At 39.0% G+C, this 13,321-nt stretch overlaps 1 protein-coding gene and 1 pseudogene across 1 annotated transcript in view; both read right to left on the bottom strand.

Annotated features, from left to right (window-relative positions):
* Positions 1-13,321, bottom strand: part of LOC119524586 (zinc finger protein 596-like) — a 1,058,357-nt gene that overhangs the window by 538,808 nt on the left and 506,228 nt on the right. The gene's annotated exons all lie outside the window — the stretch shown is intronic.
* LOC119524519 lies at positions 8,142-9,076 on the bottom strand (annotated as a pseudogene).

Genomic DNA, 13,321 nt, shown 5'->3' with positions numbered 1-13,321 from the left:
ACCACTGCAAGCTGATGTGAGTAACAGAGACTGAGAAATAGTGCTCAGCCCACAGTGAGGTGGATAGGCACATTTGCAGACATCTGCTCTCAACACATATTTCCCTTTTCATTTTTCTCCTCCCATATATTCCAATTTGCTACTAAATTGCAGCTCAAGGCTTGCTTTCTCTGCGGATGGAGACTATTTGGCTTTACTTGCTCTAGTCCTCTCTTGCCACAGGTATGCTGAATGCAGTAGTCCCTTGTGATTTTGATTCAGCATCATCACAAATACTGAGGTAGAGAGGAAAAGAGGTTCAGAGGCCATTCTTCCAGATGAATTTTGGATAGATTCTCTGCTCAGAAGCTGGGGTGACATGCCCTGTTCCTAGTTGTCTTTTATAGATTGAATTATGCAATTTTACACTTATTGCTTAATTAATGGCCACTATTCATTAACCCACCTGTCCTCTGTCCTGTGTCCCCTTGGTCTCCACCATACACTGGTGGTGAAGCAGTCAAAGCCTTACCTACCTCTATGGAACATTGTAGGCTTTAGTTTGTCCAAAGTTGAGGACTAACCACTTACCTCCATGGTTCCCTGGCTTTTTTCAGGAATACTTGGTTAAGGAATGGAGATTATATTAGCAGCCAGTCATCTTAGTGGAGGAGGGGTGTTTAGGGCCTCAGTCATAGGGGATACTCTCCACATTCCAGGAAGGCACAGCCCATTTGCTCTGATGAGTCTGCTGTGAGCTTGCCCTTACCTGAAACTTGCTCTCTGAGCAGGTGTAGAGAGAATATTCCCAGTCAAGAAAAAAAAGTCTGCCTTTCCCTGCAGTGTGATCCCTGGGGAGACTCAGCTCTTATCAAAGTGTCACTCTGCTCTAGTGTGGAACCCACAGAAACTAAGATGAGGTGGAACATGCTTCCATCTTATGCCATGGAGCATGCTATAAGCCTATATGATGGAGCACACGTATATGATTATGCTATGAGTGTGTTATGAGCATACATGGTGGAGCATGCTTCTATGCTGGCTATGGAACATGCTATAAGCCTGTATGGTGGAGCACTCTTACATGATTATGCTATGAGCGTGTTATGAGCCTACATGGTGGAGCATGCTTCTATGCTGGCTATGGAACATGCTATAAGCCTATATGATGGAGCACACTTACATGATTATGCTATGAGTGTGTTATGAGCCTACATGGTGGAGCATGCTTCTATGCTGGCTATGGAACATGCTATAAGCCTATATGGTGGAGCACACTTTTATGATTACGTTATGAGGGTGCTATAAGCCTATATGGTGGAGATTGCTTCTATGATTATGCTATGAGTGTGCTGAAAGCCTATATGGTGGAGCATGATTATATGCTTGTGGGTTGGAGATTACTTCTGGGGATAAAATTTTTAGGTGACAAACCACCCCATGTCATTTTCCCTGCTCATTTCAAAAGTATCCATCAAGTTAAATTTGACCTGAACCTCTGTGCTTTATTCTATAAGGAGTCTTCTCTTTCTCTCAACTGAGAGTAACATCTTATTCTGTTCTGGAACAAGAAGTTATCCCTGATGTTTTGCTTAATTTGTATCTAACGGTTTAGCTGCTAATTGAGGTAGGGTGTGAGCCTAGAGTACTTGCAATTAAAGATAAATCCTAGAAGATCAGAGGAAATTGACTGATAAATATGAATGAAAACTATGTTTTTTAACTTGTTAAAAAAGTGAGGGAGATTGCTCTAAATCAGAACAAAGGATTCACTTGCATAGCATGTAGTTCAGTTAGAGAAGGGGCCTGAACAGCCTTCAACTTCAAGCTCTATGTCTGTGTATCTTTGAGGAGGTTACATAACCTATCTGTGCATCATTAGTGTCATCTCCAGAGCAGAGGAAATACCACTATTGCCTTCCAAAATCTGTTATGATGATTGAATGAATAAAAACTCAGATCAACAGCTGGCACAGAATAAAGAACTTTGAGTTTTTCCTATTTCTCTCCATGGTCTCAGGCATTCTGTAATACTTTTCACATGAAAGGGACAAAAACACTTTGGTAGAGAGTTAGCATGAAGTAGTGGACAATTTAATTCATGGGCTAGAATTCACAGGAAGAAAAATTAGTGCTCAAACCACCATGAAGCAGTGGCACTAATGGGCAGATATTTTTCCTCTTTTGGTTTTGAATTCATCAGGTTTGGCTTTTATTTCTAAATGTCTGACACAGGCATGTGGTCACATCACGGCAATGAGTTATGGTTCCATTTTTGCTTTCTTGGAAGCAGATTAGAGGATGAGAATCTATGAGAACTGACCCAAAGAAAGATAAGGGAATTGGTGCTTTGGTAACTAAGTAAGGGTCTCCCTGTTTCCAAGCATTGCTCAACTCCTCTCTCTACCACTGAGAATTAGATCTGTCCTGGACAACCAGCTGAGATAATTTCCAGAGCTCTAGAGACATAGACATCTCTGCAATTGTGAAAAATACTGACGGAATAGGCAGTTTTGTGCCAAGAGGATGCTTATTTAGTTGTAAATGGAAGCTCCCACAACTGACTGACAATGGGTCTCACCAGCATTGTGCTAACTATGACTTTGTCAAATACCTCTTCTCCCACTCTTACTACCAGTATCCTCTTTTACTCCAGAAAACAATGTAACCTGTGGTTGGGTTACATTTTCCAGCCTCCCTTACAAGCAGGGAAAGCTAATGCATTGCAATGAGATGTGTCTCCTGAGAAGGCATGGAGAAATATTTGCCAATCCTTCCTTCTCCTCTTTTTTGTGCCTGAAATGTGGACTTGGTGGCTGGAGCCCTGGCAGCCATATTTGACCTTGAGGCAACCTTGAAGTTGAAAGCCACATGCTAAGAATGGTGGAGCATTCAAAAGTATCCAAGTTTCCTGATGGTTAGGGAGGGGCCAAGAAATGTTAACCTCCAGATTCTGGGATGTGACAGTGATGTTTCCTTCTGTTGCAGTACTGGTTTGGATTTTCTATTTTATGAAGCATTAAATCAAAATAAAAAATTCTAGTCCAATAGAGGGGTGAGAAGGCCTTTGAATAAGCATTGCAATTATGATGTCTCCATTCCAAGATGCTTATAAATGGGGGCCTTGCTGAAATGCCAGAGGCAGCAAACTGATGGCCAGGAAATGTCCAGGTATGAAATGGTGAGGAAGAACTTTTGACAAAATTCAGGTCTCTCCAGGTTTACAAATTTATCTTCCTCTCACATTGTTCACCTTCTGTCTCTCCAGAACATTCTGACCTCCCTGCCCCTACAACTCAGTGAGCTGGTGTGTTCTTCAGTACAGTATTCCACATGTTCACTCCTGTACATAGACATAAATAAATGCAATACATCTTTACATTAATATGTTCATTTATATGACAAATCATTTATTACATTATAAATTTATATAATGCACATTACTATATTTACATATTATATTTTAAAAACATTATGATTATAAAATGTGTACATTATATGTCATAGAAATGTAAATGATATTAATTGTATTATGCATAATATAAACTTATCCTGCAATTTTATTGAGATATATTCATATACCATACAATGATCCAAAGTGTATGATAAATTGTTCACAATATCATCATACAGTTGTACATTCAAAACCACAATCAATTTTTAAACATTTTCATTACTCCAAAAAAATACTAAAAATAAGAATAAAAATAAAAGTAAAAAAGAAAATCCAAAACATCCCATACCCCCTTATTATTCATTTAATTTTTGTCCCCATTTTTCTACTCATCTGTCCATCCAATGAATAAAGAGAGTGTGATCCACAAGGTTTTCACAGTCACAGGGTCACACAGTGTAAGCTACATAGTTATATGATTGTCTTCAAGAATTAAGGGTACTGGATTGCAGTTCAACAGTTTCAGGGATTTCTTTCTAGCTATCCAGTACACCAAAGCCTAAAAAGGGGTATCAATGAAATGTATAAGAATAACCTCCAGAATGACCTCTCAACTCTATTTGAAATCTCTTAGCCACTGAAAGTTTTTGTTTCATTTCTCTTCCCCCTTTTGGTCAAGAAGATGTTCTCAATCCCATGATGCCAGGTCAAGGTTCACCCCTGGGGTAATGTCCCACATTGCCAGGGAGATTTACCACCCTGGGAGTTGTGTTCCATGTAAGGGGGAGGGCCATGAGTCTACCTGCTGAGTGGGCTTAGAGATCACATCTCAGCAACAAAAGAAGTTTTCTGGGGCTGACTCTTAGGCGCAATTAAGTAGGATTAACCTCTCCTTTGCAGTAAAAAGCTTCATAAGGGCAAACCCCAGGATTGAAGTAGTCCCAATGCTTGTGAAAATATCATTAATTCCCAGGTGGGGAAGTTTAGTATTTCCACATTTTCCCCCAGTCCCTTAAGAAGGCTTTTGTTCTAGTTTGCTAATGCTGTGGAATGCAAAACACCAAAGATGGAATGGCTTTTATAAAAAGGAGGTTTATTTGGCTACACAGTTACAGTCTTAAGGGCATAAAGTATCCAGGGTAACACATCAGTAATCAGGTACCTTCACTGGAGGATGGCCAATGGCATCCAGAAAACTTCTGTTAGCTGGGAAGGCACATGGCTGGCATCTGCTCCAAAGTTCTGGTTTCAAAATGGCTTTCTCCCAGGACATTCCTCTCTAGCAAGCTTGCTCCTCTTCAGAACATCACTCACAGCTGCACTGAGTTCCCTCTCTTTGAGTCAGCTCATTTATATGGCTCCACTGATCAAGGCTCACCCTGAATGGGTTGGGCCATGCCTCCATGGGAATATCTCGTCAGAGTCATCACCCACAGCTGGGTGGGGCACATTCCAAGCAAATCTAATCAGCACCAAAACATCTGCCCCACAAGACTACATCAAAGAAAATGGCATTTGGGGGACACAATACATTCAAACTGGCACAGCTTTGCAAATACTTTTTATTCTCTGCAAAAATTGCTCTGGGATGTATTGGGGCTTCACACTAACCTGTACAAACCAACCTGATCTCACTCCCTATCCAAGGTTCCATGTAATTATGGTGTTTGAATAAACTGACCATACTAGTTAATTTATATGGTGTGCTACCGAAAATATAGATTTTGCACCTAATAATCATCTCTCCCTTTGGACTCACATAGAAGTTGAAATTTTAAAACACTGTCAACATTGTCCTTTACCCTTTAGTCTGATTTACCTTAGTCCTAACCTAGTCCATTTTAATATAATATATTTATATATGTGTATTTTCATCAGTGTGTGGAATATGGGTAATGTGTAGACTTCTATGAATCTTGTTTTATCACTGAATTCACAGAAAATCTTTCACCTCATTTCTTCTTTATTTTGGCTGGACTCCACTTGTTTCTCCCAAATATATAATCAGTAATAAAATTCTACTGTATTTCCTTCAGAGAGCAGTGATCTTATTATAGATTGAGCTACCAATGAAGCTTTATGATGCTATTTCTTGCATATTGGTTTTACATAAGTGTTCTCTGGTTAGCCCTTGCTTTCAGTTCTCCAAGTCTGTCCACTGAGGTCTCCTGTACTTTTCTGGCTCTGGACCCTCTTGTTTTCCTTTGCTCTGATCTGGAGAGTTTTCTGGACATTCAACAGGGAGGATTTGCTCACCAAGGACCAGGTTTTCTTCCAGATAATGCTATTTGCACACTTTCTAGGAGAAGGAAACTGGTAGCTTCTGTTCTATCTCATCTTTCATTCTAAAGTGAAATAATTTTGGAAATGCCTAAAGACTGCATGAGAGATATTACTCATAAACTTAAAACCCCTTTTGAGAGTTACTACAGAAGACATGTTTCAGCTTTCACTTGTTGCCTTCCTCAGATGGATCTGCCTGAGAATGCAGAAGCAGAGTGCTCACTCTCACTGCCACCCCCCTTTCCACAATCACCCTTCTTCTACTTCACTATAGAAAATGTATTCTTTCAACATAATCTATTACTAAGAAGTGTTGCTCTATGGGGCAAAATCCACACTAAACAAAGGGATAATTTAAAATATATATTGTATATGGTGGAGAATACTGAGCAAAGGGAGTTAGGGCAGGAAATAGTGAAGGCAGCATTGCCTGTTGTCATCCAGCTGAGAAACTCATGCCTGTGCTTGATGTCTTCTCTTTCCTCTGTCCATTTCCACCAATCAATGTCTGTTTACCTTCCTTTATTTCTCACCTGACTATCAATTTCTATTTTAGGATTAGAATACAAACTCAAGGAGGAGGCCACAGAGATGTATATTTAACACACTTTCTTAATCAAAAAGAAACAGAGCAGAATTTTCCAAATGAAAAGTAAGTTTAATTAGCCTGGTGGATTTGAAAATGAGGACTGTATTTGCTCATGTAGTTAGATGGGAAATTGCAATTTTCCAAAAATTGAATGAACCAAACCCACAGTTTCAAAGTTTAATGAAAATATATTTAAATCAAATGCTCAGTAAATAATACACCATAGTGTACTCCTTTGCAACTGTTTAAACTTGTGGAAAAATTGACTGAAGCCAATTAAGAAATGTGCAAGCAAGTATCTAGTTTTCCAGTTTTTTTCATGAACTTGGGTGTCAATTTCTATGCAGTTAGTTTCTTTTCTTTTCAGAAAATAGAAGATTTCTCACAAAGAGGGTTGAAACTAGTTTTGGTAATATCTGTTTTTAAATAATTTTACTAGGTGCAGAGTAAGTGTCAGTATGAAACTATTTGGTTCAATGCTTTTAGTGAACTAATACCTTCAACACTTTCTTTCTTAAAATAGATAAAAAACAGGTATCCTCCAACAAGGAAATCACCCATGGCTTTGACAGGTGTCTAAGAAAAATTAAAAAGGGACATCAAGTTCCTCTTGTTCCCCAGCAAATGGTCACATCCCCTTTGCTTTTAATTAACCCATAGCCAAAACTCTATTCAATAACTGCTTTTTGCTAGATGTACCTCAGGTATTTAGAGTCTAATATTTACTGATCAGCCATGTTAGTTTCTCAGCTGCTATGCAAACACCATACAAAGGGTTGGCTTAACAACAGGAATTTATTGGCTCACAGTTTCAGAGGCTAGAAGACTTGCTTCCTCACAAGTTTGGTAAGCGCTCTGTCCAGCCATCCATGGGTTCCTTGGTTTTCCCTCACATGACAGTTTCCTCTCCTTTCTCTTCCCAGGTTCCCACTGACTTCCAGCTTCTGCCTCCTCCCCATGGCTTTCTCTTCATAAGGCCTCCAGTAATAGAATTAACACCCATGCTGATTCAGTGTGCCACACAGAGAACAAAATAACAACTTCACAAGTCCTATTCATAATGGATTCACACAAACATGAATGGATGAAGTTTAAGAACATGTGCTTTTCTGGGTACATCACTTAATCTGTCACATCAATATAGAAAGGAAGAGGGATGCCCCTAATCTTTAAAAGCTTATAGTGAAATAGAAAAAATAAAAGACAAATGGAGAAGACGCCTCATATGTATGTTAGAAATATAAAGGCATATTGAATCAAATTATATCTGATATAAATGAACTGAGGGAAGTGAAGTGAATTTGTTTTAGTGAAGGTGAAATTAATATTTTGAATAAATGATCAAAGAGAGATGATGAGGACACTGATGAAGTAAGAATATGATCAATGGTGGAGTGACAATGTGTTCAATGATAGAGATTGCTTGTAAGACAGATAGGACAGTTTGAAAATGGTTTGGGTAGGAAGTGTGATTAACTTAATGCAAGTCTTGTTTGAAAACCCTGTTGAAATCTGAACAGAAGTTTTTAGCAAATTTATTTGCAGGGCATCCAGGAAAGGGGAGCTTTTTTTTGAAGGAGGGAATTTGAAATGATGGTGCTGTTCACCTTCCCATATAAGGGTGACCATTGTTGCTTGTTCTGTCTACTGAAAGGAAGTGTATGGGGTCAAGAAGGACACAATGTCTGCATTTGATGTTGAAGTTAGTACTGTCTAGTAGGATGTGTTCTGCTAAATATCAGGATGTTCAATTTAGAGACATGCGACATTTTTCCTTGGGGCTCTTGGACACTCATTTGGAATCATGGAAGCCCCTGTGCTTGTTGATGGTGTCCATGTGGTTGTTATAGGAGACAGGTAGAGATGGTTTGGCTTTTTATGACTTTTACAATTTTTTTAGAATTTCACTCTGCCATGAGACTGTAGGAACCTCTTCAATGCACTCTTGACATCCTTGTTTCTTAAGGTGTAGATGAGTGGATTCAGAAGTGGTGTGATAATGCAGTAGATGAAGGACATGAACTTGGCCTGGGTGCTATTGGCAGGAGGCTGGAGGTACATGTAGATGCCTGGCCCAAAGTATATTATGACAACCACCATGTGGGAACTGCAGGTGCTGAGGGCCTTATACCTTCCTTCGGCTGAAGGTAACTTCATCACAGCCCTGGCAATGAGGGTATGAGACCAATACAAGTAGGGGAGCCACCAGTGCAAAAGGGATGGCTGCTACAGCCAAGGACAAGTCATTAGCAGTGGTTTCTCCACAGGCCAGCTTGATCAGAGCAGACACCTCACAGAAGAAGTGGTTCAGGGTGTGATGACCACAGTGATGAAGCCAAAGGGTAAGGGTGACTTTGAAGCACTGAATTGGCTAGGCCACTGGACCAGGCTGCAGATGCCAGCTGCACATACAAATGGGGATGCATAATGAGAGTGTACTGAAGTGGTAGGCAGATAGCCACATAGTGATCAAAGGCCATCACTGCCAGCAGAGCACATTCAGTGCACCCTGTCCAGTGGAAAAAGTAGGCCTGTGTGAAGCAGCCCCAGAAGGCAATGGTCTTCTGTGGTCCCCAGAGGTTGGCCAGCAGCTGGGGCACAATAGTGGTGATGACACAGAGGTCCAGCACTGAGAGGTTGTCCAGGAAGAAGTACATGGGTGTCTGGAGTCTGGGCTCCACCAGTGAGAGAAGGATGACAGAGCTGTTTCCCAGCAGGGTCCGAATGTAGGAGATGAGCACCACTCCAAAGAGGGGCATCTCCAGCCATGGATGATCTGAGAAGCCCAACAAGACAAATGTACTTGGGAAGCTTACATTTTCTGCTTCCATGGTATTCACCTTATTTATGGCTTGAATGAAAGAGAGAAGGTTTAAAGAATAAGCACAACACAATTTCAAATCCTTCAACCATGTTGGTGTGATAATTATAATTTCTAGGAGAAGTTCTCAAAAGATGGACTAATTCTGTATAAACTCAGCCTTAGCATTTAACATTGAACAAGGGATAGATTTGAAATATCCTTGATATGATGAGATCTTCTATATGGAGCTCAATAATCTATCTGTTTATAGGAAGAAATCACTCTCCTCTTTCTCTTTTCTGTCCCTCCTCTCTCTACCTGAGTCTCAAATCTGTCTGTTGTATACTGTAGTGCTGAGTGCAGAATCTGGGAAGTGTTGCTTAGTTTAAGCCAGTCATTTAACATCTCTGTGTTTCAGTCTCTTCATTTTAAAAGTAAGTACAAAAAAAATTCCGTATCTTATATGTTTATTTGAACATTTTTATACTGCTATGTATTGTCCTCTATCAGTCATCTCTCTCTATTATCTATCTGTCTGTCTGTCTGTCTATCTATTTATCTATCTATCTACCTCTCATCCTAAGTTCTATATAAGTGTTGGCTACTATTGTCTATATCTAATCCGTATGTATCTACTTCTCCAACCCCCATGCATTCACAAAGCACAGTGCTTTCACATAATGATGAACAGAGCATGTGGTTCTTTGCATCTGAATTATCTCTTTCAGAAAAGTTCTTAAAGGAAATGCTACCTAATATTTCAGTTCAGTCCAGTTAGGTGAAGGATACTTGTATGCACAAATAAACAGGTTAGAAGTTGGGGAGGTGTTGCTATTCCAGCAACTGAAGGTCTGAATTCTTTTTGTGGGGGAAGAGTCAGAAAATTATAGCTTATTTTTTGTAATACTCTCTCCTTTTCTTTTTCATGTAACTCTCATCTTCCCAGTTTTAATTGCTTCTCTTTTCTCCTTACTCATTTACTTTTATTTTTCCCTCTTGTTCCTTTATTTCAGTCTCCTTTTCTTTTTGTCTCATCTTTTACTCTCCTCTGCACTCCTGCACTTTCTTTCCAAATGGTATCATGCTTTTTATCTACAGGCTTTTCAAAATGTGTAATTTCTTTTCCATCTCAAATTTCTTATCTCTTACAGGACATTTTTCCTGAATACCCCAACAATATCTCAATCTTAGCCATCCAAAACTCAGCTCACCATCATGCAGTAGAGAGGTAAAAACTGTGTACAAATTCCTTTATGGTGCTCAGTGAACTCATCATTGTTATACCCTCCATAGATTTGGAGTTATCCCTCAAATAAGCTAGAAGGGCAGTTACAGTTATTCCCTAATTTAAAAGTCCCAAATACCACAGTACTCAAATACATTTCCATTATTAGTTTGATAATCTTATTTTTATTTAATATTTCATATTTTCCCAGAATGGGTGATACTGAAGGAATTGTCACATAACTCACAACAACTCAAAGTAACACAATTTTATAGATGTTTATCACTAATGGCTTTTTAGAAATGTGCACTGGCTTTTGTAGAAATAGAAATAAGATTGATCTATAAGAGAGGGAGATTGGGCAATGTGGAAAGAGTCCCTTTCCATAAATCAAAATCAGGTCAATTGTCATTAATTACAATTTGAATTCATCTTTTAATTGCAGTTCTAGACTTAGTATTTTACCCAAGCTTCATTCCTCAACTTTAATGAAGGACAGCAAAAGTAACAAAAATAAATCTTTTTCTTTCCTTTTGAACTATTGGGTCAGAGTTGAGATGGATTATGGATGCCTCTCCAACTCCACATTTAATTTTCCTTTTAAAAACTAACTGGGAAGTCCAGACAACCAATGTGGCAGCGTAAGATGCTCCAGGGTTCTATTTTCCCACAGAATCTTTGAATAATCAGTAAAATCTGGCAGATTCATCTTCCTCAAAACTTCAGCAATCAGTTAAAGGATTGCATAAACTGGATGAGCGCCAGATCAAGAAAATGCAGCTTTCCTCCCCCCTACATGGGACCCGACTCCCAGGGGTGTAAATCTCCCTGGCAACACAGAGTATGACTCCCGGGGATGAATGTGGACCCGGCATCTTGGGACTGAGAGTATCTTCTTGTCTAAAAGGGGGATGCAAAATGAGATGAAATAGTTTCAGTGGCTGAGAGATACCAAATGGAGTCGAGAGGTCACTCTGGTGGACATTCTTATGCACTATATCGATAACACCTCTTAGGCTTTAATGTATTGGAATAGGTAGAAGTAAATACCTGAAACTACCAAACTCCAACCCAGCAGTCTGGACTCCTGAAGACAATTATATAATAATGTAGATTACAAGGGGTGACAGTGTGATTGCGAAGACCTTGTGGATCACACCCCCTTTATCTAGTGTATGGATGAGTGGAGGAATGGGGATAAAAACTAAAGGACAAATGGGGTGGGATGGGGGATGATTTGGCTGTTCTTTTTTCACTTTTATTTTTTGTTCTTGTTCTGGTTTTTTCTGATGTAAGGAAAATGTTCAGAGATAGATTGTGGTGATGAATGCATAACTATGTTATCATACTGTGGACAGTGGATTGTATATCATGGATGATTGTATGGTGTGTCAATGTATTTCAATAAAACTGAATTTAATAAAAAAAAATAAGAAAGAAAATGCAGCTTTAAAGACATTAGGAAACAGTTTTGGCACCCTTGCTGACCCCTCCCCATCCACTTCCCAGTGTGATGTGGAGCCAGTCTGAGGCTTTTGGTTCCTGGCTCTGTTCCAGAGGCAGCAGGGAGCCTGTATGTTGGTGCTAATCTGTCCAGTGGCAGCCTGAAAACAGAACTAGGAAACTCATCCTCTGCTCAAGTTTGAAGAACCTGCCCTGTAGGCTGAAGCAGCTTTTGGACAGCTAAAGCATTATCAAGTGGACAGGTGCAAAACATCACCTATCTTAAAATATATAAGAGATAACCTGGGAGGGGTTAGGGAAGTTTATTTCATAGGGAATAAAGGGGGCATTTGAATTATTGCAAAGGATGGAATTCTTAAGGCCACTAGCAAGCACAAGCCCAGAATATGACACATGCTCAGAAAAGACAGAGAGGATTCTGCACTTCACTTTCACCTTGGGCTGATCTTTTTGATAGGAGGGATAAACTCTGAAAGAGAGCACCAGCCAATGCAGAGCCAATTTGCAAAGACTATGAAAGCTGCTTTTGCTTTGGTTAGTTTGTTAGTTCCTGGAAATGAAGGAAATCTGTCACAATAATAGCTGGATAAAAACTTAAGGAGTGAACATCTCAGAGACTAAATATCAGAGCTAAAACTTTAGTGTATTAAAATATACACCATGCAGCAAAAAATTATAAGAGAAAGAAACAGGAAATGATAGCCCATCTGATGGAATAAGATAAAAATTCAGAAACCATCAACAAGAAGACCAGACTTTGGAATACAGGACAAAGACTTTGAGAAAATGATCCTCAATATGTTCAAGGTGATAAAAGAAAACACAGAGAAAGAACCAAAGGATATCAGGAAAATGATGAATGAAGAATATGAAAACATTATTAAAGAGATAGACATTTTTTGAAAGAAATACTGTGGTTGAAGACCACAGTAACTGAAATGATAAATTACCTAGAGTGTTTCAAAAGCACATTGGAGCTGGCAGAAGAAATAATCAGTGAATTTGAAGCCAAAGTAAGTGAAATGATTCATGCAGAGGAGCAGAAGAGAAAACAATGAAATAAGATGATTGGAATCAAAAAGATCTGTGGGACACCATCAAACATTCCAAAATATGTGTTATGGGAAACCAAAGAAGACCTAAGTAAATGGAAGGATGTTCCATGTTCACAGATTGGAAGACTAAATGTTAAGATGTCCATTCTACTCAAACTGACTTAAAGATTTAACACAATCCCAGTCAAATTTCCAACAAACTTCTTTGCAGAAATGGAAAAGCCAATCATCAAATTTATATGGAAGGTAAGGGGCCGTGAAGAACCAAAAGAGTTTATTGTTTTTGGTTTAGGCAATATATTTAAATTGGGTCATTGATCCACTGAACTGTTTGGGACAGCAGTTTTGTTTAGAATCTGGAAATGTGCTATAGAAGAATCTCCTTGAAGGATTTATTGTTATTGGCATGGCTAACAAACATTACATACAAAAACTATCATTCCTTAAATAGTTCTAATTTTAAAAAGAGGAAAATATAATGAGTTTTTCAGTAAGAAAACTACATCAAATATGGAAAAATTATAGAGAG

The sequence above is a fragment of the Choloepus didactylus genome (assembly GCF_015220235.1).
Source record: "Choloepus didactylus isolate mChoDid1 chromosome 11 unlocalized genomic scaffold, mChoDid1.pri SUPER_11_unloc2, whole genome shotgun sequence".
NCBI lineage: Eukaryota > Metazoa > Chordata > Mammalia > Pilosa > Megalonychidae > Choloepus > Choloepus didactylus.
The sequence above is the reverse complement of the archived record's forward strand: the minus strand, read 5'-3'. Positions and strand labels throughout refer to the sequence as shown.